The sequence below is a fragment of the Aythya fuligula genome, chromosome 2, assembly GCF_009819795.1.
Source record: "Aythya fuligula isolate bAytFul2 chromosome 2, bAytFul2.pri, whole genome shotgun sequence".
In the NCBI taxonomy this organism is placed as follows: Eukaryota; Metazoa; Chordata; class Aves; order Anseriformes; family Anatidae; genus Aythya; species Aythya fuligula.
The window spans coordinates 40885623-40911534 of NC_045560.1; the positions used below are offsets into that span (position 1 = coordinate 40885623).

Consider the following 25912-nt stretch of genomic DNA (forward strand, 5'->3'; position numbering starts at 1 on the left):
CTTCAGCTCGTGCCCAGGTCTGCTGCGCTTGATCCAGTAAATCACGTTAATAAACAGCAATTTGTTAATGTGACGACGTACAGAAATATAACAGTACGTATAGGCTATGGTTTTTACATGGTAATGAGCTCTCCACTCAGTTCCTTATTGTATAATTCTTCCCTATTGCCTTGCTTTGATGGAAGTGTTCAGTTCACAGCTTCTACCATGTGGAAGGTCCCCATGGAGACCGTGTGCTCTGCGCACCTCCCCTTCCTTTTTTTTTTTTTTTTGTGGCTAATAAGATCCTAGGTGTTTATAGAAGCTTCTCTGAGACTTGTTGTAAAAGATTCCGCTGGAATGAATACTTTGCTAGATTAACTAGCATAAAAAATAGTGATAGGTGATTTTTAGTTCATGGAAGAAGGGGAAGAGATGAGGGATATTTATGGTATCGTGAGGTTTAGCAGCATATATTCAAAGATATGGATGTTTTTTGCCTGGTGAGGATGCCATCTGTCCTGTTTTCATTCTTCTTCCTGCCTAAAATTGCTTTCTTTTGTTGAAGAAGGCCGATGTACCTGCGTTATTGACTGGGGAGGTACCCAAGTGCTAAGTGTGCACTTTTTGTGAGAGGTGTTTGGTTCTGATTATATCCAGTTCAATCTGCTCTGTAACTCGGTCTCCTTTCCTATTTACTGTTGTATGCCTTTATTTATAAATATCCTTTTTTTGTACTCTTTTTGTATGCCTGGCTCATAAAATCACAGCCAGAAGTACAAGCTTTATGACTATAAAACAAGTCATGCCTACCTTGTAGACTGTGTCATCTGCTGTGATGTTGTACTCTGTGTGTTATCAATTTTACTGTAAGAAGAAAATTAGAGCATGCATTTTCCACATGAAGAAATCAAATGTAATCTAAATGCAAACCACAGGTTTTATTGCACAGTAATATTTGATAGCAGTGCTATTACTAATCCCAGCATGACAAGAAACACAGCATAGTTATGAAGTTCACAGCACTCATTTTTTAATGGTCTTCTTTTGGTTAGGAAAGCCACAAAACCAGGACTGATTTTGCCAGTTGTAGTCTCAGGCTTGCAGAAATGTTAGTGGTCTACTGTATGTTTTATGAATTATTCCAGGTATGTATGACAGGAATGAGTATCCATTATAATTTCCGTGAAAACATTACTGAGCAGTAAAATTAAAAAGAGATAAATACAGCGAATGACTTTATTATAAGTGCTTTTGCTTCTAATAGGATATTCCACTGGGAATTTTCCCTCCTCTTCTGCATTTAGGGTTTTTCACAGCCATAATCAGGGAAATGAAAGGCAAACTCTTACATTACAGTAGACTGCGTACGCCTCCCAGGTGGGAAGCACAGTGCCACTTGTCACATAGATTACACGAAACAATTAAGATGGCAGTGAATGAGCTCCTTTCAGTGCTCTTACTTAAATGTGTTACATTCGTGAAACAATGAGTGTTTTTAGTTCAGTTCAGCAGAAGTGCCAGAGCTGACTTCGTAATTCGGTGATAACCTAGGGGTATTAGGCAAGCGCGCTCTCTGGGAGTATTAGATACTGACTGATGCAGACCAGCTCAAAATATATTGTGCTTTCTTGAGATGTGTTATTTTTTTCCATGACAACTACTGAGCACTGAATAACCGAGGGTGCAGCCCGTGAAGGCTGAGGTAGACTCAGCTGTGATTAGATCAGTTGCAATTAAGTGGCCAGTCGGTATGTTTTTGTACGTTTTCTGTTTCATGCTCAGAAGAACATTTGCTATGTGTATTTTTTTTTTCTTGTAATGTATTCTCTCTTCATCAGGATTGTATATACTTTACATAGTTACTGTCTGAGGATCTCAAGGCACAGAGCAGTAAGCCTGATGGTAATTGCTTCAGCTGGAGTTCGGGATTTCTTCACCCACAGCCTGTCCTTTAGGGCAGCAGACAGTTATCTAAGGAGAGAGCAGGCTGGGATGTGAAAGCTGATGTAAGTAGGACATGCAGCTGCAGCTGCAAGGGGAATTCGGAGGCTGTGACTGCCAGAAGAGAAATTTGGTTAAAGCCCTGGGGATGATGCTTGTTTTCAGATAATAAATAGTATTGAGTATTAGTCCTCACAAGTTATTAGGAGCTCATGGTATCCCAAAGTCAGGACTGCTGTCCTGCCTGATACCTCTTCAGATCAATATTTATGTGGAGTGTGACGTGTTGTATCATTGATACCACTGTTTCCATTGGTAAAATCTCCTCATAGACCTGTCTTTTTGAAGGATGGATCTAAACCAACTATATCAGATACATCAGACCAGGAGCATAGCAGCACTGCTGTGCAAGCAGGCTCTGCTCAGGGGCATAGGGTCTTAGAGCTGCTCTTTAGGTAGGCAGAGGGTAACCAAAAGCGGGAGAGGAAAAGGGAACAGAGTTTAATGGGAGAAGTGAGGAGCTTGCCGTCATATGAGTCTTTAAATTTATGTATGTAGAGAACTGAATTAATCCAGTTCTGGGGAAAGATGTGTGCCCATTTTTATGGTCGAACTCCAAACTCCGTGATCGTAGTGGCCTTTTGCTCTACTGTGTATAAGACACGTTGGCTATCCCATGTTTAGTGCCCTTCTATCTAGCTAGGGTCTCCTTGCCTTTTCATTAATCTGTTACTGTCTGGGCTCCCAGTCCTGTTCTTGTTAAAGGGATATTAGCAAGATACCTGGAAGGAATTGGCTTGCTTAAATGATATACACTGTAACTTAAGATAAAATAAATCAAATTCAAAAGTAATATCACTGGTACTTACGTACATGCTACTTTGTGTTTGATCATATCTGTTTGATTCGGTGTTATTTACTACTAGCGATAATGTTTTGTCTGCTTTATCTCCTTTGCTCTGCCAGTAGTTTTGCCTCTGTCCATATTCAGTTGTCTCAATTAATAATGCTTTTAGTTCATTGATTTTATTTTCCATCTGGCTGAATTTGAGCTGGCCAACTTTGTGCAGTTTGCCTAAGCCTTACTTGCGGATACTCAGTTGTTCCTTTCTTTTTGTGAGAGGCAGCTAAGAAATTTTAATTACCTCTCATGACAGCGTCCCATTAGAAGACGGAGAGAGTTTTGAGAGTTAAGTTCTATCCATTCCATTAAAACCCTTTCTATTTCCTAAGGAGATCTTCATTCTTAAGTAGTCTGTGGTTCTGTCTTGCTCTTTTGGATGCTGGGTTTTTATGTTTCTTTGTTTTGTTTTGTTTTGTTTGTTTTTCTAGCTCACAGTATTAGCTTTCCATATTAAACCAGAGAAAACTAACACCTCGTGTGCATGCATATGAGTGTCTGGTGTGATGGGTGTGAACTACACCAAAGATTTTAGGCTTTCCCTGGATGGTATTGTTTTGCTCCTGGAAATTTGGAATTTTTGAAACACTCTGTAAGAGGCTGCTGAAAATGCTATTTTAGATTTCATCAGGTAGATCACCTCCTCCAGTGAACCTCTGAGTTACTCTTCAGTAGTGGCATCCTCTTCAACCTACTAGTTCCCCTAAATGTGCTCTCAGTTTGAGAAGTCAGCTGACTGTGCAGCTTGATTTGCACATTCCTGTGCACATTTTTATTGGCACGTACTAAAATGTATTCCCCGCACGTAGTCCTTCTGCTGGTAAGTGACTGTGGGAGCAGGTCCCTAGTTCCCAAGAAAGCAAGGTAACGTGTACACACTTACCAGTTATGCTAAATTTGAATATGATTTATTTTATCCAGCATTACAGTGAATGTTGTGCAATTACCTCAAAGCATACTTTCAGAGCCATCATCTCTTTCCCAGACCACAGGGAGAACAACCCGTGCTTTGACTTTTTTCAGCTGTCTTCTCCACTTCTGCCACCTTCAAAGACAATTTTGCCTACTCCAGCATTTGTCGTCTTTTTTTTTTTTTTCTTTTCTTTTTGTTTTCTTTTACAATTCTTTGTATTCTGGATCTCCTGGGTTAAAGAGAGAAGAGTGAATGAATGGAGTAGTAGGTAATGTAATAATATCAACTTTTATTTCATTTCATGATTAACATTTTGAAGATAAGTTCAGCGGGCAGCGATTATAATCAACTGAGGATGTCCAGAATACAAGAGAAAGCAATGCTTGATTATAGCACTTTACAGTTTTACAGTTAAAGATAGGAAAAAACACAAATAGTCCCTTTGGGAAATGAAATATAATGGAAGTGTGGTTATTAAAAACTAGATATAATGTACACTAGTTATTACCTATTACTGTAAATCACCGTGAGATGCAGGAAACATATCAGATAGATAAAACAGCCCTCTCGGAATATGTTGCCTTATTTTTCAGTGGATTTTTTTTTTTTTCTTAGGCACTGAATTGATTTGGGGTGTGGAATTCATTTAGGAGCATGTACATTGCCCTTTTGTGAATGGCTATTGAAATGAAGTTGTTATCTGTACTAAAATGTAAGTCATGTTTCCCAATACCCCCAGGAAAACTGGTTAAAGGGGCAATCGCATGGACCAAATACTAATAGATATTAGTTAACGATGTTGCCAGCCTTCAGTTTTTCACTTATCTTCAAATGGAAGTGCACGTTGATCTCCATTTCACAAATGGAAAAATTGAGTCATACGGAGTTCAAATGACTTTCCCGAAGTCATCAGCAAATCACTGTCAGATGTGAAGATAGAGTCCAGCAGCCCTCTCCCCATGCCCTGTGTGTCTGTGTACCCCTCTGCACTGTGTAACTGAGTCGTTTTCGTTTATTAATGCTGTTATGCTCATTTCACATAGAGGCAAACAGCTTTACAACTTTCTACGTCATTGAAAACCTTGATGGTGGCCCTGCCACCCTGATCACTCAGGGGTCTTGTGGTTCTGATGTCATTTCCATCGTCATGGGCAGAAGAACTAGGTCGGGTACATATTAAGCATATAAGGTAGGGTCACATCTGTACCATCTTGTCTTCCGTCATCCTAAGGATTCCCTTAAAGAATTCTTGCAAGCTACAACATGACGTTTATGCTGTGGGTTGGAGAGAGCGAGGCTAGCCTAGGCAGGACATCCAGCTTCAGCCAGTGACTTGACATAAATCTGTTGTGATTCTGGGCATGCAGTGACGCTAACAGATTGGGTATTATGAGGTAGGCTCTTTGATCTGATAAATAAATACAGATTAATTAGATTAATTAAACAGAAGATAATTAGAGTTGAGGAAAGGTCAAGAAGAAAATTTTGGCAGTCGTGACAACAGCAACAACATTTTTGCAGTCTTACTAGCTGGAGAGGGAAGATTTTGTGAACAACGATGCACCAAGAAGGAAAACTGAAGTGCAGCTGTGGTGGGTTAGCCTGGTCAAACAGCCAAATGCCCACCCTGCTGCTCGCTCACTCCCCTCTCCTGTGAGACAGGGAAAAACAGGAAGGAAGGCAAGAAGTCTCACAGATTGAAATAATAATAGTTTAACAGGGAAAGCTGTCCGTGCTGTGGACACCACAAGTGTCCCCCATGTTGCTTTTGGTACAGCAACTGAAAGAGGGTCTACAGCTCTAGGGGAGTTGAAAAAGTATTTTACTTTGTTAGAGTATTTAAAAAAAATGTTGTAAGGAGCTAAGAGCAGCAGGCTAACAAGAGCCATTCATAAAACTGAAATGATGCAGAGAGCACTGGATAAATTAGACATTAACAAATTGCCAGACACTCTAGGAGTCTCTGGGAGTTGAATAAGAAAATGGCAACGGTAGGGTCTCTCTGAAATGCCATGTACTGTAATGGAAAAAGAACTGTGGGTGGTTGGGCAGAGATTAGGTACAGAGTGCTGGGTTTTGTGTTGAATGAGGAAGTACTCATTTCTAAGAAGACGAGCAAGGTGAAATTGGTAGACATTTTTAATTAGTTTATGTTCCAGTGAGGTTTTTGTTTGTTTTTAATGAATATCTTATTCATGACGTGGGTATAGAAAAGCCATTGTTTGGGCAGCTAGCAAGAGAAGTCAGTGGAAAAAACCCATTACTTATTTCTAGGCACTTACTTAATTAAAATACAAAACAGGCAATATGGTCTCTGGATTTATTTTTCCCATGTAGTCATTTATAAGCAATAAGCTGAAATCGCAGAACAGAAAAGTATATTTGCACCTTCTTTTCTTGACCTTTGAGCTTCTTCCTTTTCTCTGAGATGGAAGGAAATCAAGCCCAACTTCATGATGTTATGAGCCATGTGTCTGCCTAACCCCAGCTGGAAGCACCTCCCTCCAGTTGTCCTTACATTTCAGTTGGAATAATAAGCCTTGAAGTTTATAATCTTGCCAGTGTTTCTTCTCAAGTCCCATTGAGGTGAGATGCAGGATTAGTTTCCCCTTCTGTGGTAGGCGTAGTCACCATCTTCCTCACTAACACCTAAGAAACTCAGGGCTTTTCGCTGGTCATTCTGAAATGCATTGCTGTTCTTATATAGAGGACCCATAGATTGTAACCTTCCTACCTCAGTTTCTCTAGGTCAAACAGTTTTTCCTGCTGTATAACCCTACAAGTTGCGTTCTCATTGTGCTTGGTGTCGCCAGTTCTTTCCTGTGCTGTGCTGCTTGGTGAGGCTGACTTCCAACTTCCAGTTGCCAGCAGTATGCGAGCCTCTAGTAGATGACATTTTACGAGGGTAAGAAAGGAGCTGCCTGAAGGATTGTGTAGTCAATAGCCGGGGTTTTTCTCCCCCGAATCCTGGAAGCTATTACGTGCAAGCGGAGCATAGCCATCCAGTAAGAACTGGTCTCTAAGTGTGGAAAATTTATGGTTGCGAACTGTGTATATAATTTTTATTTCAGTTTTTCTTAGGATTCCTTTCATGAACTCTCATAATGGAGGCTGCAGTTGTAGGGATTACTTCACTTGGTGTTTACAGCCCCGGCTCATACCAGCTGCTTGGTACCAGAAGGGAGGTTACAGCAGGAGCGGGTGGGTCAGCACTGGCCCTCCCTTCCTAGTGCCCCCTCCTGCCCCCAGCTCCACAGCACAGCACTCCAGACACACTCACCTTTTAAAAGCAATAAAACCATTGATAGTTGCTCTATTAGGGCTCTAAATGTTAATTGCGTAATTAATGGATTCAAATAAAGTTTTGTTGGTTGGTAGGCTTAAAATAAATATTAAATCAACAATTACATTTTAAAATAAATACTTTTTTTTAAACCCACAACCATGTTTGCCACAGGAAAATGTAAAGTATTTCCATCCTGTAAACAAAGCATAAAACATTCAGACTTTCTTCAAGTTGTTGTGACCTGTATTTATAACAGAAAAACGCCAGGCTTCTTCTAAAGTCTGACTAAAGGCTGTTCCTGGCTGAAAACTGCCTAAGTGGATTTGTATAAAACTCAGTTCTCATGTGTACAATTAATTAAAATGCAGTGCAACTGTGACTAGTCTGCAGAGGAACACTTGGGACGCTTGTGAGCAAATGGCTGTGATTTAAGCCAAGGCTGAAGTGATGGATTCTTCATATCCGGGGAAGCGAACTCTCTCTTGCAAAACAGCATGTCTTTTGAGGATGTATATAAGTTCGTTCAAATCCATCTTGGAGGACTGGGTGCTATTTCTCAGCTGCGGACAGCTGAGCTTATTGCAGCCAGGTGCTGAGGGTTAGCTCTGCGCTCTCACGCAGGTGAGGTGGGACTGACGAGGTGGTTAACCCTTCTGCCAGAGCCGTGGGACCTGGGGCACTCTCTGAAGGCAAGTGGCCAGCCCACCACAGGAGATGTTCCCCAAAAAGGTGGGTTTCACAGGCAGTATTTCCATGTACGCAGAGGGGCTTGAGGCAGGCACCGGTGAAGTAACGTGAAGCCAGATGAGCTTGTTACACATCTGCTGAGCTGTCTCCAGGACAGATTTTTGGCTGTGCCTACTGTGGGACCTGTGGTATGGCTGCAGGTGAGTTTTCAGAGGTCTGCCCAAGCCTCTGCTGTGGGTAGAGGCTGGTGGAGAGCAGCCCCCAGCTCTTTGGGGCTGCTGAGCCCTGCGGGCAGGCGCTGAAAGCTGGGATGGAGTCTCCCCTGCAGGCCCTGCTGGGCTAGGCCCAATGGGGCCGCTCTCTGCGACCATGGGCTGCTGCTCTGAGCGTGGATCGTGCTGGGGCTCCCACCCCTGCTCAGCCACAGCCATCTATTGCAGCATTTCTACCGGGCTTCCCTACTCTGTATTAACCTCATTCTGCCAAGGGAAAGGTGGGAGTTGCCCACGTTACGAGCAGAAGGATGTGCCGAAGTTGTTACTCAGTCACAGCTACGTTTGGTTGTCAGCCGCTGCCGTGATCCTGTGGCTGCCTGTTTGTTTTAATATCCGTATGCTAATTGCTGTAAAAGAGTTGCTATTAATAGAGGAGACCACATTAAACGGTCACGGAAGGGTGAGCGTCTTTAAAAGCTGTGTCAAAAGTAAATACACAACTTTCAGAAGTTACTCTTCCTGAACTGTTGCCATGAACAGAGGAGCGCACATTGCTGTCTCTCTGTAACATTTGAAGTGTAATTTTGGGTATTGGTTTCCATTAATGAGCTTTTGTATTCCCTCTGCTAACTTAATGTGTGTATTTCTCTATCCTTTTCATCCTAAAACGAAGCTTGTAGTGGGGAATATGCTGCTTTTACTGTTAGCTGCTGGAAAGTTGCTGTTCAGAAAACTTGCAGGGTTTGTTGGTTGCTATTGGTTTTCTTTTTTAAAAAAAAAAAATTCTTTTAATTTTGTTTTTGGCTTTGTACTCCTCTGCTGTATTTTGCTTTATTATAAGAAAATTTATGGGAAGAGTTACCTTATTGTTCATTGGAAGACCTGATATGTGCTCACGTTGTAAGCTCTGCTTTCAGCACAGTTGCTGGAAGGATGAGGTGGTTAATGTGTAACGAAGAGGCCCTTTGTTTAAAATGCTAATTAGCCTTTGAAATGGAGTAGGCTTTAATCAAAACAGAAATCTTCCCAAAGTTTCGGATGAGTTTACAACTTCCCCAAAGCCCATTTGACGACTTCCCATTTTACTTTCCCTGTCACCTCCTCCCATCTCCTGGTGCTCTGGCCCTCAGAGCCATCCGGCCTGTGCAGCGCCGCAGTGCTCAGCACGAACCAAGGAGGACAAAAACCCTGTTTCCCTTCTCTCACAGGTCAATACTGAAAGTCTGAGGTGTGTACTGAAATTGAGAGGCACTCTTCTACATACTGATGTGCCTTTTTTTTTTTTTTTTTTCCTCGTGAAGAAAGGAGGTCTATAAGAAAACTCAACAATGTGCTTACTGTTCTGTCAGAAACTGCCTGACTACATCTTGTTTTACTTGGCCATTGCCAAATGGCAGTTTCATTTAAGTTTTGGATGTTTGGCAGATATTTTATCTTTGTCAATCCTCACTTTTAACATTTGTTTAGATTACTTGTCACAACACTTTTCATTTTTTTTCATACTCTTAAGGTTTCAGTTGGCTAGCTGTTACTCTGAAGTGGAAGGTGTTTCTGGCATTTCTGAACTTGCTTCTTACAGGTTGTCCCTTTTTGAGTCAGTGTAGTGCATTGATTTATACTTTCTTTTCACATGTTTCCTTTGCCAATAGAATGTAATACTGCTGTTTTGAGGCCTTGACTCTATTGATGGTGGCATAAACACGTAAATCCTGTGAATAATAAAAGGATTATGGTGACATTCGTAAAAACCTGAACGCATCCATTTTGCTCCTCTTGCCTAGTACGTAAGACAAGATCACGCTGCCTGCCTAACAAGGGTTTTGAGATCTTTCCTCGCCATTCTGTCTGAGAGGTGATAGTCACCAATGCTTATCTGAGCCATCAGTCCTGGAAAGCACTGGGAGACCTGGGCTGAGGGTTCCTTGCACAGTGTTTTGTCAGGTGCTGTCAGCTCTGTGGTTATCTCTTTAGTATTTGTGCAGGGCAGATCACATGCGGATGCGAGCTGGTCCTTGGATACAGACCTGATTCCAATTCTTGTCTGCCTCTGCAATGTCATCTTTACACTGAAGTTATTTGTAAGGAATTGCAGTAGGGGAAGAGGGGAATACTTCTCAGGCTTCCAGATTCTTTATCAATTATTTCTGTTCATGTAGTTCCTCCTTCAGCTCAAATCTCAAGCAATGACCAGATTCTTACAGTTTCTGCTGTGCCTTTTGACTCTCTATAAATGAATCCAAATGGAAGAAAGTAACATTAAATGAAATTGGGGAAACTTGAGGTCTGATATTCACAACGTCCTCTTCAAATTCCTGGAATGTTCTGTCACAAGTGATTTCAGAAGGATGATTTGCTCACGCTAGTCTTATTTGCAGGAATAATGTTTGGAGGATTGCCATCATCCAAATCTATGAATTGACACACTTCTCAGAAAAGTTTTGAAATTTGGAGTTTCTATTTTGACTTTCAAATGCTTTGCTTTGAAAAAAGGCGGTTTACTAAAAGCAATGTGATTGCTGAGATAATTTAGCCTAATCCTTGCCCATGCTCTTCTCATTTCCATGCTTGAGTTGACTTGCAAATCAAGACATATGGACATAAAATGCGTGAATAAATTAACAAAAATTGCAAGCGTTCAGCTTTCTCCAAAATTGTGGAGGCAGCCCACAGGCTTTAGCCAACGTGGGTGAATCACGAGGTAACAAAGCCAAGCAGGGGTCGGACAACGGGGCGGGCTGCCTGCCCGCCTGGAGCTGCCCCATTAGTGGCTTCCTGCAGACCAGGAGAGGATGGCAAGCAGACTGGTAATGGCTTGGTGTTTACAGAGCACAAGTGTTTGCATGCAGATGTGGATAGTTTTGGGGCAGATTAGGGCCGTGCTATTCCTCTTGTGCCTTCATTTGTAAACTGGCACGGTGTTTGTCTGGGGAGCTAATGGAATTCTCTTTGTAGTGTTTATCTGTCAGTTGCTGTTATTAATTGATGCAATTGTTGCTTTGCTAATATTTACCTATGGTTTTAGCGTGGAAGTGACCACACAGATAACTCTACTGCAGTCGCAGAAGAAAGTCAATGCCTTAATTAGAGAAATGACTTGCTACTCTTGACTTGTTATTCAAGAATTGATTTTTCTTTTTCCTGTCCTGAAAAGTATTTGCCCTGAAATCTAAGGAAGTGGTTAAATAGATGGGTAACATTTGAAGAAGTGTATACTAGCAATTAAAATAGACAAGTAAATTTGACGGAGAAACTAATGCTTGTCCTGAAGGAAACCAAACACAATTTGGGGGAGAGGGAGGAAGAGGGAATTTGGAGGCACTTCTGCCTTCTCAAAGCCTCTCTCCTGCTTCTGAGGAATGACTGCAGAATACTGCATTGAGGAAAAACCAAGAACCAGAGACTTCTGAAGAAAATAAATACCCTAAACTTCTCTTTTACTGTGCTACCCTAGATACTGTAGATACAAAGAATCATCCAGGGGAAATGGGAATTATTTAAAAACACAGTAGGAATATTATCTTAAGCGCTGCGTTGGTGATGTTGAAACTCAGCGCCTCTGAATTCTGCTAGGGCTAACAATTTTAAAGATTAAAAACATATGGAATGCAGATACAGAAGATATCCACAATGCTTGAGTATTATTTATATTATTTGGTCTAGCAAAAACAAACAAAAAGCCCAGGGAAAAAATCTCTTGTTACAGGGCATAAGCCATCCAGTAGATGATGGGAGTTGGAAAGAAGTTTTATGGGAAAGTTTTTCTGTAATTGCTCTCCTAGAGATTTCTTCATCCTTTCCCCGAAGTATCTGATGCTGGCTGCTGTCAAATGAGAGGTTACTGAACTAAATGGACTATTAATCTGACCTAGTATAGCAATTCCTGTGCTAAACTTGTATGTTTACAAGTGGGCTTTGTATGCTGAGGGTTGTCTCTCTGGAATAAACCATCCATTGGAGGCTAAGGAAAGGAAATTGTCCAGAAGCTTTTATGCTGTTGCTATGTAATTTTGCATGTTGTTTTGAAAAAGGCTATCCTTGATTATTTTTTCCCCTTTTATGCGTATGCATGTTTTAAATTATAAAATTTAGTTTCCTGTTTAAGGGTTTTGCTATTCGGTAATATTCAGGACCATCGAGTAACGTAATTACTTGCTCCCTCAATTGTTCCAAGCATGTCATTCTAATAACCTTGGTGGGGTGGTGTAAGGCTGAATGACGAGGAGCTCTCTTCAGACTGGGCGTCTTCATCACCGCTTGCCAGACCTTCCAGCAATTCTGTCGTTTCTTTAAAAGTGGAGATAATCTCTTAAAGGGAGGTACGTTAATGTTGTTTGGTGTTGGCTATGGTCTAGTGAACCCAACTTTCTACCTTGATTCATTTCTGGTAGAGGGTTTTCTCTTTTGCTTGCCCCAAAGAGGTTTGGTGAGTAGCCTACAGAGAGGTATGTCCAGTGGAGTTGTAATGTCAAGGGATTGCGTTCATGGAGTTGCTGTGTAAATCTTAAATTGGATTTCCTTATTTTTCTAAGGCTTAGCAGTGGATGAGGCAGTCAAGCTCTTTAATTCAGATCTTTTTAGCACGTCAGACAATCTTGCTTCATGTAGATAACTTTCAGTTCTTTTTACTGCTTTAAGAGGTACATTAGAGACACGGGATTACAAGTGCTCTTTGTTTCACCCAGAAAAATGTGAACTTCATATAGGGAGAATGTGTTTCATTTCCTTACCATGTGTCAACAACTGAATCCTGAACCTGTGTTTATCAGATGCAGAGCTGTTTTTGGAGGATTATCACTAAATCAAATGCTAGACTGGAATTTAAGCTCTCGCTGTAGCGTTTCTCAAATTTTCTCGTTATTCTACTTTTAGGCCATTTGGTCTTTGATGCTTAGATCTGACATTAAGAGGCTGTATTTTTTACTTCCTCTTTGTACGGAAAGTAAGTATTTCTTCATTGCAAATCCCTTATGCTCTGGTGATGAAGACAGTACTTTTAAGGCCCATCATTACTGTGCAAACACACGCAGAAAAAGAAATCGTCTTAGCTGACACATGGTATCGTAGCCATATTACTGTAGCCATAAGACGTGTTAAAAGGAGGAGATCCTATGGTTTTCTTTAGCATGTAGCCTCCAATTATTATTTTAGGAGCATCTCTCTTCTTTTGGTTAATAAATGTTAAAAGTTAAAGCACGTGTCTTTTGGCAAAAAAAAAAAAAGGTCAGAGTGGTTACATGAATGTGAGACCTAGCCCACTTCATAAACGTGGCGATTCCTACAAAGGGATGATTTAGAGGGTGCTGTTTCTCAAGCTTCCTCAGTCTCTCTTCTATCTCTTGGTATGTTAGAGCTCTACATCATTTTTCTTGGAACGCGCCTTTCATGTGTCATTCAGTCAGGTACGTTGCTTGTAATACCTCCTTGAATTTTGTAGTATTCTAGACAATTCAGTTGCTTTTCATTTAAAGTAATTATTTTAACTAGAGCGTTGTCACTGTGAATCTTTGATGGTATGCATGAGCTTTGCATTTATGAAGGGAGAGTCTTCACATCGGTCATCACATTAAACGACAGGGACTGTATCTGGTAGTTTCGTTCTTCCTTGCACTTCTGCTCCCTTCTCTTCTCCCTCGCAAACTTGGATAAGTGTTGCAGAGCAACCCCTGTTTTTGCCCAGTCACAGACTTCAAATTGGAAAACAGAAAACTTTATCGTTGGATCCGTATGGGCAAGATATCTTCAAGAACCACAAGTTACATAAAGGGAGTGGGCTGCTCTTACAGACCTCACTTACCTTGAGAGATTATTTCCACTAGTTGGCCTCTTTATTGCGTTCCATTGCTTATGCATCATTTTGAGGACACTTAAATTGTTTGTTTTTTTCTGCTTGCATCTGATTCACTTTGGCATATGGTATTCTGTGAGACCAGATACAATGGACAACTGAGACGCAGTTGTCACAGACGATGCTAGCTGGGAAGAGGATGCAGTCAGTGCAATAGTGGACATGCTGAGGGGTGTGCTTGAACCAACATCTACCTTCAGGCATCATTTCTGACTGGAGTGCAGTGCTTAGTGATTTGTTATAATCACAAAAGCCACAAGAGGATTTTGACAGGCTTTGTCTTATTTGCAAAGACTCTTTTTCAGTGGTTAGGGAGTAATTAATTTGCTCACCCAGTGTATGCAGCTGTTGTAGAAACCTCGGGTGCTCTTAGGAGAGTGCTTCCCATTGGGACATGTCTGCTTTGACATTCCCAGCTCAAAGATAGGCTCTGCTTGGCCACTGGTATTTGCCTGGTTATCTGATTGCCTTATCAGCCTTGGGCATCCAGCTAGGCTTCCTGGCGTCCAGCTCCTCAGACTCTTTTGTGTCCTTTGCAGCACGTTGGGCTGCTAGATCCGGACTTGTGAAGTGCTGCTGTCCTCAAAATCTTCATGGAGAGTCTTGGTAAGGTCATTCTGGCAGAAAGCTGCTGCAGTGGAGGAGGGTGACGACCAGGCAGGTTGCAAAGGTGGTGTGGGAAGTGTGGCTGTCCTGGTGGCTAGCTCTGGGTGGGGAGAGCAGCCCGAGGTCTGCAGGAGGGTAAAAGTCAGCATTGTACAACAGAGGCAGGCTCACGGTGGGGTAAGCATATAGGAGGGATGGGCTGCTGCAGCTGAGGTGATGCTATCAGTGATTGAGTTTACCTCTGACAGCAATTCAAGGTGTGCAATTCCACACCACTCTATTCCCAGTGAATTTATGGAGCAAATTCCTTAACGCAGAATGCAAAGGACTCAATGATTTAAACTTGTCCGACTCGCTTGGTGCTTTCAGCAGAAGCTTGATCTCGGTGGGGACAGTTTCCATTGCCATTTCCATTGCCATTCCTTGACAGCAGTAGTTGTGTTTTGTACAGTGCCTGCTGTGCTGGGGCCTTTTGGGCTGTGGCTGTGTCCCACGGCGACACTGCTGTAAGAGTCCTTGGGGTTCAGGCTCTGAAGCACCACTCACGAGGCTCACAGGAGGAACAGCCCCTGTTTCAGCTTTGGGTGTTCTGGGAGATGCATTTCCTCCTGCCTAGACCTACTGGTGAGGACCAGCAACTCTGTTCAGGGAGAGAGTAAGGGCCATAATTTAGATCCCTTAAATATGAGGTGAGAAACCTGGCTGCCTGCTGGCCCCTCAGGAAGCAAGCTGGGAGCGGGGACTGGCAGCTTCAGGTCTGCTTCTGTCCTTTAGACCTAAAAACCAAGTTATCTTTTGTTGGTTAAGAAATGTAGTGAGATTTGGGCCTATGCCTTGCTTCAGCTGTGGTATCTCATGGCATAATTATGCAGTTGCTCGCTTATTTTCTTGAATGCTTTCAAAATTAATCATTTTAATGTATTAATCTTTCAGCTTCACTGGCTAAATAATGATCGAAGTGTGTTCAGCGGGTAAAGGCTGCCCTGTTCAGAGTTTGATCTGGGTTGAGGTTACACTGGTTATGGCTAGATGGCTTTAAAACAACAGTAGGTTTGGGCAGATCCGAATTTCACGTGGTGGCACATTGCCCTTCTCCTTTCCTGAGAGTGTGCGTGTGACTTCTTCCTCTGCAGTAAATGAGATAAAACTTGGGCTAGTTTACTTGTGGAAATGGGGGAAGCTGTCTTGCATTTATTGGTGGAAAGATGCTTTCAGAAGGGGGCTCAATGGGAGCAATTACTGTGTATTAATTCACGCACTTGCTTATTCTGCGAGAAAACCTTGGTATTGTGTCTGAAGTCCTGCTTTGCAGGCTGGCAGAGGCATGCATGACACGAGGCTGCTTGAGTTTTGTTGGTGCTCAGGCTCCTGTCAGGTTCCTTTTGAAAGTGAAATGTACGGTCATAGCTTACTTTGGTCTTCCTGATAGTGTTATCCACCTGTCCGGCACCTCTCAGAGTAGCTGTGGGACACACGGGTCTTCTGAACGTGTTAGGGTGTGGGAAAGACGTGCTGGTTTTGTGGCTACCGTGATTGATGACTGCACCTCTGTCTTTGTGACCTGACTGATAAGGCTTTGCAGCATTTTCAAATGATTCAGATAACAACTCGAAAGGTGCTTACACGTGTTGTGCTATCTCGATGTATTATTAGCATTTTGCAGTTGCCTTATTGGCTCCCTGTTAAGCATAATATTGACAATAAAAATGCTATTTTTGCCCTGCAACCCAGCCTATGGCTTGGTCCCTTCCTAGTTAATGCTTTTGCTTGTTCCTAATTTTGCTACCCTATTGCTCCTGTGACGGGGAGCTACAGAAAACGGAGGCTTTAAAATAAATGTTCATAATCTCCACCAGCCCTCTGGCATATTCTGCTGACCCTGGGGGAGCCTTACTGGGAATGTATTGGAATTTGCCATATGTACTGAGCGAGGGTTCAGGAGCTCGAAGCAGACAGCAGAAATGTTGTTTTCTGGGTAAAGCAGGACCGAAGACTCTAATAACTCAGGGGAATTACAGGACCTTTCAGCAGGCGTGTACTGTTAGGCTTGCCATATATAACAAAAGCCGATAAATTATGTGTGCGAGGTTGTTTTGTGTTAGCACAGTGTCCGCACCTCTGTGATGCTGAGGTGATGGATGCACTTCTAGTCCCACAGATGAAGTTCGCAACCAGTGCTTGAACCAGTAATCCCCTGTTTTTCCCTTGTTCCATTTGGATTACCATCCCCGCTTGACAAAGGGGTGTAGCAAGGATCTGAACTCGTCTGGCTCTGAGGAAGCAGAAATTCTAGCTTTCTAGTGCAAAAAAAAAAATAATAATCTGCCAACAGATTAACCTAACTCTTCCTCCTAACTCTGCTGGGGGGATTGAGAAGCCTAGCTTATAGTTTGGGCAAATTCCTAACATAGTCTTCCTTCAGGTTTCTCAGAGTGAATCCACATACTTTTTGTAACAACAGATTAAATTGCTGTACATATAGGGGACCCTTGCAGGATCCTTCCATATGTGGCACATGAAGTGAAGTGTGCTGAATGGAAACAGAGCCCTCTGCTGCAGCACGTTTTCCAAATTAAAGTGTTTTGTGCCCTTCTTTATCTCAGTGACGATGCTGAAGACTTTGTTTCTTTGCTCAGTGTGGGAAGATCCCCGACTGCATGAACCCAGGCAGTGTGTCTGCCACAGTGAGGGCCACGTGCTCAGAGCGTTGCATTGACTAGTTGTCCAGCTACTGAACAAAGCTGAGCAAAAGCTCAGAGCTGCTTCCTGCAATTGGCTATTAGCTAGTCCGATGGCACACGTTTCAGTTGAGGCTAGGCATCCGGACTGGCTGCATTCAGCCACTGGATTCCGCTCTCTGTGCCACTAAAGGTACCCTGCCTGGCCCATGCAGAAGCCAGCTGCTCGGCTGATCTCAGGAAGAGGGAGGGAGGGTAGTTTTGCTTTATTGTGGTGGTGCTAAGACCAAGACTTCTCAGGATTTGGGAAGATATTTCTCAGGGCGAAGAGAAGGAATAGACTTTGTTTCTGTGCTGGGTCAGACTTCCCTAGCAAAGATTTACCCAACAACAACTAACAGCAGATGTCAGAGATCTCAATTGCCCTGATCCTTACCAATATTAATCTACGGTGACTTTACATCACCTACATGATGTATGGACGAAGCACAGCATAATGCCATCCACACCGCTGTTTTCAGCATCTGCCACTTACTGTCACCAGTTTGTCACCCACAGCCTTGCCTGCCTTTGCGCCCTTCTGTAATGAAGTATCTCGCTGTCCTGTGTCCTTCCAGGGGTTCACCTGCACTGGTCATCACGACCACAGAGCACTGGCCTTCCAAAGAGATGTACTTCTCTGTCAAGGAGCTGCCCTCCAAAGTTGCTTTCCTCTTTAGCTTCTAAGCAGATGAAGTACTCCATTCTTTTAATGATTCCCAGGCCACCATCATTTACGAGGGATCTTCATTCTGTCACCAAAACAATAACATCACTTGACCCCTCTTACTGATCTCAGAGGCCTCTTAAAGGTTGTAAACAGTCAGTATAAGGCCTTTTTAGCAGTTGCAGTGATGGTAAGTGCTGTTTCTGCCAGTGGTCGTCGGGACATGTTTCCCATCAGCTTGTACGTTCAGGATGGGCATTCATAAAGCGTGATTGGGAGTCTTTAGAGACATTCCCCACGTCCTCCTGGCTCTGACACCGTCTGGGAGGAGACTGACATACTTGTAAACATCTGTGTCCCATAATACCGGATGACATTGCTGAACATATTCATCAGGATGTTTTTTCCTTGTTTATTCAGTATTCCTCATTAGTTGCTTACTCGGTCTGTCTTCCCCTGGTCTCCCATCTCTTCCCAAGAGCCCTTCTTACACAACCTTGCTTTGACTGGGAATCAATGCGTTGCCATCCTGAGGTGCCTTGTAGCCAGAGTTGCCTGTTAAGGGGAAGACCTTCAATGGAAGACCTTCTTTTTGGAGAGGAAATGTGTCCTATTTGGAGCTTAGACACTTTTCTTTTATAGATGGTCAAGTATGCTGTTGGTTTAAGCTGGCATGTAGATCCCCCCATATCTTATCAGTCTGGCACTGGTTGCAGCTCACCTTTCCCACTAGCGGTTCTTTTTCTTTGCCTTGACTGACTGATAAGGGAAAGTCCAAGGGTGTAGGTCCCACTAATGATAATTTTCTTCTTCATGGATTATCACCTTGCATAGAACCAGGTAGGAGCAAAACAACCAAACAACCTGGTTGGCTGGATGGGATAGCGAAGGATGATTTTGGTCAGAAAGTCCAGTCTAGGTTTTCAGAACTGTAGGGAGAAACTGCAGAAACCAAGGAAACCTGCTGGAGAAGTGTGTCCAAAGGACAAGGCTAAAGCAGTAGACATAGCAACTCGGTGGGTAAATGTTTCACATTAGACTTCCCAGTTATGTGGGACATGAATGACCAGCGTAGTCTGTGCTGCTTCAATTGTGGAACATCTGAATACGTGTTTGAAAGAAGTGATGTGTTAGTATTTTTTTGTTTGTTTGTTTTCCCTTCAGGTCAGGGGATGAACAGAAACAGGTCAGTGTGGTTCAGCCTGGAGAAAAAACAAACAAACAGGTTTGGTCTGGAAAGTCTTCAGCCTCCTAAACCACTGTAGCCCATGGGTAGACTCCTACTTAGCATATTCTCAATATGAAATTACCATCTCACGTCCTTAAAAACCATAATAAGGACTAACAGAGATGACAATGCAAAAACCAAGTTTTGATTGCACTGAATGAGCATTTCTAAGTGCTGAGAAATAACTTTCAGTGTTGAGGAGGGAAATCAGTATAGGAGCTCACTTTAACTAAGGGAGCAGGAAGCTCAGTTACCCTCCTTTTGGTTTCCATAAATAAAAAAAAAGAGAACTGCTCTTGACAGTCCATTGGGATTTTTGAACGTGGCAGAATAAGTAAGGAAAGCATTTAGTTACAAAGCAGAGTATCCTATATGCCAGCACAAAATGTATTCAAAGCTCCTTGAATTCTCAGAGGGACGCTGCAAGAGAGTCCCGTATAGAGGTGATTGAAAGTCACTGCACAGGAAATCAACTTCTCATCCTGTACATAAACATGAGCCAATTCTACTATATCTGGCTCTCAGGGCAGTACACACAGTAAATTGTTAACCCCACCACCTGACCCAACCATTTATCTTTACTTCGCAGTATAGTTTTGGCAACTGCTGAGTAATGAAAGAAACATGGAATGCAGATAGCTCTGGAAAAAAAAACACCACCCTCGGTTGCAAACAGCCCTTTAAAACAGCAAACAACAGGAGAAAATGAGAGAGTAATTGCATGATGCAGTGGGTGGGTCTTAAATATGGTTAGTGTGGAAGAGAATTAACATCTCTGTAGAATAACAGACACGAGAAGCCTGGATTTTCAGTCCTTCACATCTCTTCATTATGCTAGCATTGTGCTAGCACAAATAAATTAATAATTGCCCCGGACCTTTGTGAAAAAATAACCATAGCGCCTTCCAGATCTCAAGATGTAAGCTGTGTGTGTTTTTACTGCTGTGTGTTATACACGAAGGTTGGCTGAAATAGGTTATCCTGCTTATGGAGTATTGTTCCCATATGAGGATTCAGGCTATGCACTCACAGCTGCTGCTCCCCAACATGGACTCTCAGCTCCACTAAAATCAATAGCTGGCACAGCAGGGTACTGTTGTGTGGTGTGTAAATAAATGGGTGTCATTGTGTCTCTTACTTTTTGCCCCCCTTTCAGATTTAGATTCCCTTTTTTCAGGGTTTACATCAGTGTGTGTCTGCAGTGCAGGCGATACGAAGCAGAGCTGCTTAGGGAAAAAGCAGCTTTCTTTTTTTCTCCCCTTCTTATACTCCCCCCATAGGATTTTCAAATAAACAACAATTGCATTAATTATGTTATTTATTTCCTTACAATCGCAGTCAGGAAAAAACAAATAAAGCACAAACCCATTTTGCAAGTGTCAGCTTTATGACAAAAAGGCGTTCGCAGTTGCCCAGCAGACAGACAGCTCTCGTACATACCAAGATGCAGGAAAAGTGTCCTAATAATAGCGTTCTCCTTTTGCTAAAACTTATCTTCCCTCCCCCATAGGTCTTGCACCTATAGCTGGAAATATCTGACAAGTGGGGCTGTAGGAGCCGCGGCTCTGCTGCTCGGTACGCTGACTTTGAAGTTGTGTTTCATGCCTTTTTCTTTTTTATTCATGCATCTGGTCATATAGAGTGGTTTACTTTTTTTGGCTGCAGACTTGGCAGATACAAAATGCAGATGTTGTTCTTCTGACTTAAGCTGCTATTTTAAACTTTTTGGCCATCGGTCGAAAATTTTAGGGCTCGGTTGTTTATTTGCTTATCATCAAAGTGGTTTTTGTCATATAATTCATATGCAAGTATTAGCTTTCTGTGTTTACTTTCCGAGTTTGAGATTAACAGTATGGTCTTTTTTTTTTTTTTTTTCTTCCAAGCTGGCATGCTCTTTTGATTAATAATACAGTAGAATATGTTATGCTTCAGAGCGCTTTTATTTGCCAAAACCCAAACAAAACAACCACCCCCTCGCGCCGTGCCGCAGTGCTTTCCCTTTAAGAAAAGCATATCTCCCTCCAGATGCCTGCATCTCTTTGATACAGAAGGGTACACTAAGTTCCATCTATAAACAGAATCCACTAATTAAGAGTAATTGCTTCGGAGATTGGTACAGACTATTCAGAATCAGATGCATGTTCCTCTCAGATATCCATTAGCCCCTAATAAGATAATGCAGATGTGCCAGTCTGTTTCCTGTTTCCTCCTATTGTACCTTTATGGCCCTATATGGACCAATGGGACGGGCTGAACAATAAGTGGATGTCCTTTTGCTCCCGGAGCAGTTCTCAAAGGAATGTTTGTTATTAGATTGCTTTTTCTGTTTAGTTTCACATCACTATGCTAATAAAGGAAACATAACACTCCAAAGGCTTTTTTACTTCTGCCACTGGAGCTGGTTTATTGTTTAATTAAATCTCTTTGGAGAGCCAAGAAGGCAAAACGCGCGGCTGGCGGCGACCTGTGGCAAGCAAGGCGCTGCTCTGCCCAGGAAAGTTTCCACACGTTTTTTTTGGTAGCTGCAAGGCAGCACGGCGACCGTCTCGCTGTATCTGACTGATTTACACTCGGCTCTGGCTAAATCTGCTGAATTATTCACTACCCGCTGCAACGCCATCAGCTAGCATAATAGGAAGCGTGTGCATAATCGGGGATTTCAGTACAAACTCCAAACCCTGCCTTAAATACAGTAAGGGCTCTCGGAGCTGTTAGTCCTCGACTTGTTGTGAAAACACCGCTAGGATATGTCCCAAAACTGCAGAATAAGTAAGGACTCGGTCAACTCTGTCTCTTGGGAAAAGATACGAAATACCACTGAGGGTTTTTTCAGGCAAAGTTCCTCTGGAGCTGTTTCTGCTGCTGGGAGAGGAGCAGCTCGCCTCTCCCTGCGTACTGGCCAGCCTGCCCTCGCGGGTTCCTGTTTTAGGACTTCGCCGAAGATTTAAGAGGGGGGTGGATTTTGGCGCTGGCAAGAAAATGGGAAGTGAACTTAAGAGACTTCCTCCGTGACCCTGGAAACTTCAGGGACGTGTACGCCACCGACAGCTGGGCGTAGAGCAGCAAATTGCCCGGCGCTGAGCTCCATGCTGCGGCTGGCTGGGCTGCCTGCAGCACGCAGGCTCCCTGTATAGCACATCCGAGTGTCCGGGACGTGCCCCCGGTGTATTTGTGCCCTCGTCCTGCAGCTGTAAGGGAGGAGCAGCACTGGTTCCCTCTGTTAGAGGGATGTCGGGGTGGTGGATTTAGCTTAAGGATCGCTGGGTGCTCAAAATCACTGCAGGTAGGACAGAGCTCAACCGACCCCATTCAGAAGGAAGGGGGGAAAACGCAAAAATCCTGCTTCAGCTGCATGACAGCTTAACTCCCTGCTGTGGGCAATGAGGCTGGTGGAAGATGGACGTGGAAGTGGGCTGGTGTTGGCAGGTGAAGGACAGAGCATGACCTTGCGAGGGGCACGTGGCTGTCACCAAGCCCCCTGGCTTGGGCTCTTGTCTGTCCAGCTGCTGATAGCATCAACGTCACCTGTAACAGGAAAAGGAATTTAATTCATAAAGTAAAACCTCTTCTAAGTGCAAAATTTGGAACAATGAAGTATGTCAGAGTAGCAACACCAAATATTGTTACTAAATGGAAGCTCAGTGACGATATAATGGATGGGGATTGATTCATCTAATGTATTTTAGGAGAACTGACAGAGGTGTAGAAAGCAAAACTCTTTGCTCTAGTAAAGCTTGTGCAAAATGCATGGGAAATCACAAGGAAAATAAAAGTTGGGCCGCTGTGTCTCCTGTAAAATTTGGAGCTTATAAGTGGAAATTTGTGGTTTTAAACTGCTCAGCTGCACAAACACCGAGAAGAAATGTGGAAGAGACAGGTACACCTGCTGCATTAACTGCAGCTGATAAATCTGCTGTCTGCTCTGCACTGGAGCTACTGTAGCCTCCTTCCCCCGTGGCCATCTGCTTTATCGCTGAAGTCAAGTCAATAAAAGGCCTGTAAAAACCCAAAAGGAGGCATATGTGCTGCCAAAGAAGAGTCACTGGCGGCTGTTCAATGCGGCGTGGTGTACAACGCGATCATCTTTTGGTTTGCCTTCAAAGAAACTTTTCCGTGTGATCCTTCTCCACGTACTGTTCGTACGGGGGGCTGACTGTGTGACCCTTGTACTCACGAGCAGTCACTCAGGACAAGGCTTGGTGGAAGAGGATTGTTTCATGTGCTGGGTGGATTCTCCAGATCCAGCGTCTTACAGTGTCCTACCCTGTGGCACAGGTTTAGCTGAGGAAAAGAGATGATCTCACCCTGAAACCCTCTGCAGACTGTGAGGATGGCTGGTGTCAAATGCTAGGACCTTCAGCAGCAAGCCAAGAGGAGTGAGCACGTGAATCCAGGGATATGAACAAAGTCTTGCCTTGGGTTCTTCAGGGTTTTCTTCAGCATCATGGAACTGGCACAGATGGGTGCAGCTGCTCTGTGGGTTTCCTGTGTTTTAGCAGTTTCTACTTCATGGTGTCCTCTGCTGTGATGATCAGTCTGTCACCTCTGTTAGCAGAGACAGTGACCAGAAATCCCTTGGGAAGCAGAGAATAGCTGCCTGTTTGGATGAGGTGCGTTACTGGAGCATAGGCTCCTGTCTGTCTGTGGTTTCCACTTTGGCCACCTCGTAGGTGTTTGGCCACAGGAGCATTTATAACATCCTGCTGCCGCAGAGGAACACTTCTCAGAGTTGAAGAATACACTGTTTAGAGTACTGCACCTTTTACATGGTATTCACTTTCTGTCTTTATCGTGAGAGAAAAGCAAAGGAATGAGGTCTGAGGCTTCGTGTCCTGCACACCTTTTTGCAGAACGATACAATTAATGTCTAGTTTGATACCATTACGTAGTCATATGGACTTGCGTAAGGGACTTGCTGCATTTTTTGATCACCAGGTACATCCCAAAATATGTTCCTCCAGCTGTGAGGAAGTGTCAGGACAGTTTCCTGAGTGCCCTTGTTCCTCCCTGTCCTGGAGGAGCTGCTTCTGTTGTGTACTTACTGCTTAAACACCACAATTCCCCGAACCACAGCGTCGGATGCGTTTGGGTAATTTATGCTGAGCTCTGCGTTCTTGTGGCTAACGGAGACGTAAGTGGGAGTAGTAGATAGTTTTGTAAAACAAATTTTAGTTCTGAAGGCCTACGCAATTTAAAAATAGGTGACGTTGATCTGTGATTAATTTAGCGCCTAGACTTTGGGGCTGGCTTTGATCTGCATCCTTCCCCCCTTCGTGTTCTTGCGAACGCGTGGAAGTGTCATATTTTTGCCAGCTGTTAGAAAACATCCGTTCCTGGCATGTGCCTTTGATACTTCTCTTTCCCTGGCTCTGAAGTTTCATAAAGCTTTAGCTAGGTGGCACAGAAGGCTACCTGTGGTGGCCCACCCCGTTTTGTGTTAGCAAGTGGCCGCGTTTTGGCTGTTGAGGCTTCCCCTGCAGGTCTGATTCCAGGCGCGTTGCTCCTCGAGACCACGGTGGCACACAGCTCCTCCCTGCTGACTCGGTGTGCACCATCACGGCTCATCTCTGCGCACGTCTCCCTCCGTTAGCATTAAAGGTATTTTGTGCATAATTTACACAGTTATCAAATACTTACAACTACATTCCTGTTATCCCCAAGCAGGCTGTACTCAGTGCAAATTGCTGTCTGAAAACATGCACAGCTGGTAACCTTTGCTGGTATTCCTCACAGAGCAGAAACACTCCACTCTTCTGTGACAGGCAAACATATGCATCCGTGTTTCTTCTTCCTTTTTTTTTTTTTTTAAACCTGCTCATTTGAATTTGTACTGACAACTGGTGGGCTGAGCAGCAGCAGGGATAGTAAGCACTGCTGCCGCAGCTCCCCTCTGCTGGAATTGCCTTTGCTTCGTGACCTTGACGAGTCTTTTCACTTCTGTGCCTTTACTTTCACACTCCAAAGTCATCTTGCCTTGTGTTTTAGGCTATAATTTCTAAGAACCATGAATACAATGCCATTTACGAGTTGGATTTTGCTCCTGTTTGCTCACCATAGCAGCTGTAAGGATGTAACATGTTCTCTCAGAAAGCAGCCTTTCGGCAGCCCCGGACTGCCTCAGTTTTGGGTAGTAAAGTTCTGCCGTGTGGCTCCTGCTGTCTTCCCCCAACAGTGCGAGCTGGGAGAACTTGGGGACTCCTGCCATGATGCAGGGGAATGATCACAAGCCAAAAGCAACGCTTGCTGACTTTTGACTGGAGCATTGCACAAAGAAGTCAAGGAGCAGTGGTCACAATAAGGTGGTGTTGCAGTGTTTCCAGTAGCTCTCAGGTCACCATCAGGACTGATTGTTTCTGAAAAGACCAGTGATTTGCTGTATGAAAAAATAAACAGCTATGGTGGAGCAAATTTCACTGTTTGAAATAGCTCAAGAAGTGCCCCGTTCTCAGCTTGAGGTTCTCATTCGAGTGACCGAGAAAATGAGGACCCCTCATTAGGGTCCAGCCCTTCAGATGAAGCCCCAAGAAGTTATTGCAGTTCATGGTGACTTTGAAGATAGTGTTCATGAGTGAAAGAGGAGCAATACACGAGAGCGATGGGTTGCTGGCAGGTCACTCACTCACTCTGCTTATGAGATAACGTGTGTTTTGGGGTTTTCTTCCAGAGCAGAATCTGGAAAAATGAAAATGGAAAAAAAAAAAGCCAACAGCCAGAAGGTGCACCAGTAGATGTTTTGGCAGTTTTTTTGAATATTTACCTCGAGTGAGAGGCAGTCAACCAACTTTCTGAAGTTGTGGGTTTTCCCCAGTACCCTAAGTTGTGAGCAAAGAGGAGTGTGAAACACAGGGTTATCAATTTTGCCTTGTAAACCTAAGTTACAGAAGAAAAGCACTGAAGTGAATGGGAGGATGGTACAAATAGCTT

General features: G+C 43.4%; 1 protein-coding gene across 1 annotated transcript in view; it reads left to right on the top strand.

The window, feature by feature from the left end:
• The window catches only part of RARB (retinoic acid receptor beta), a 282674-nt gene that overhangs the window by 66333 nt on the left and 190429 nt on the right, over positions 1–25912 (top strand). The window lies entirely within an intron of this gene.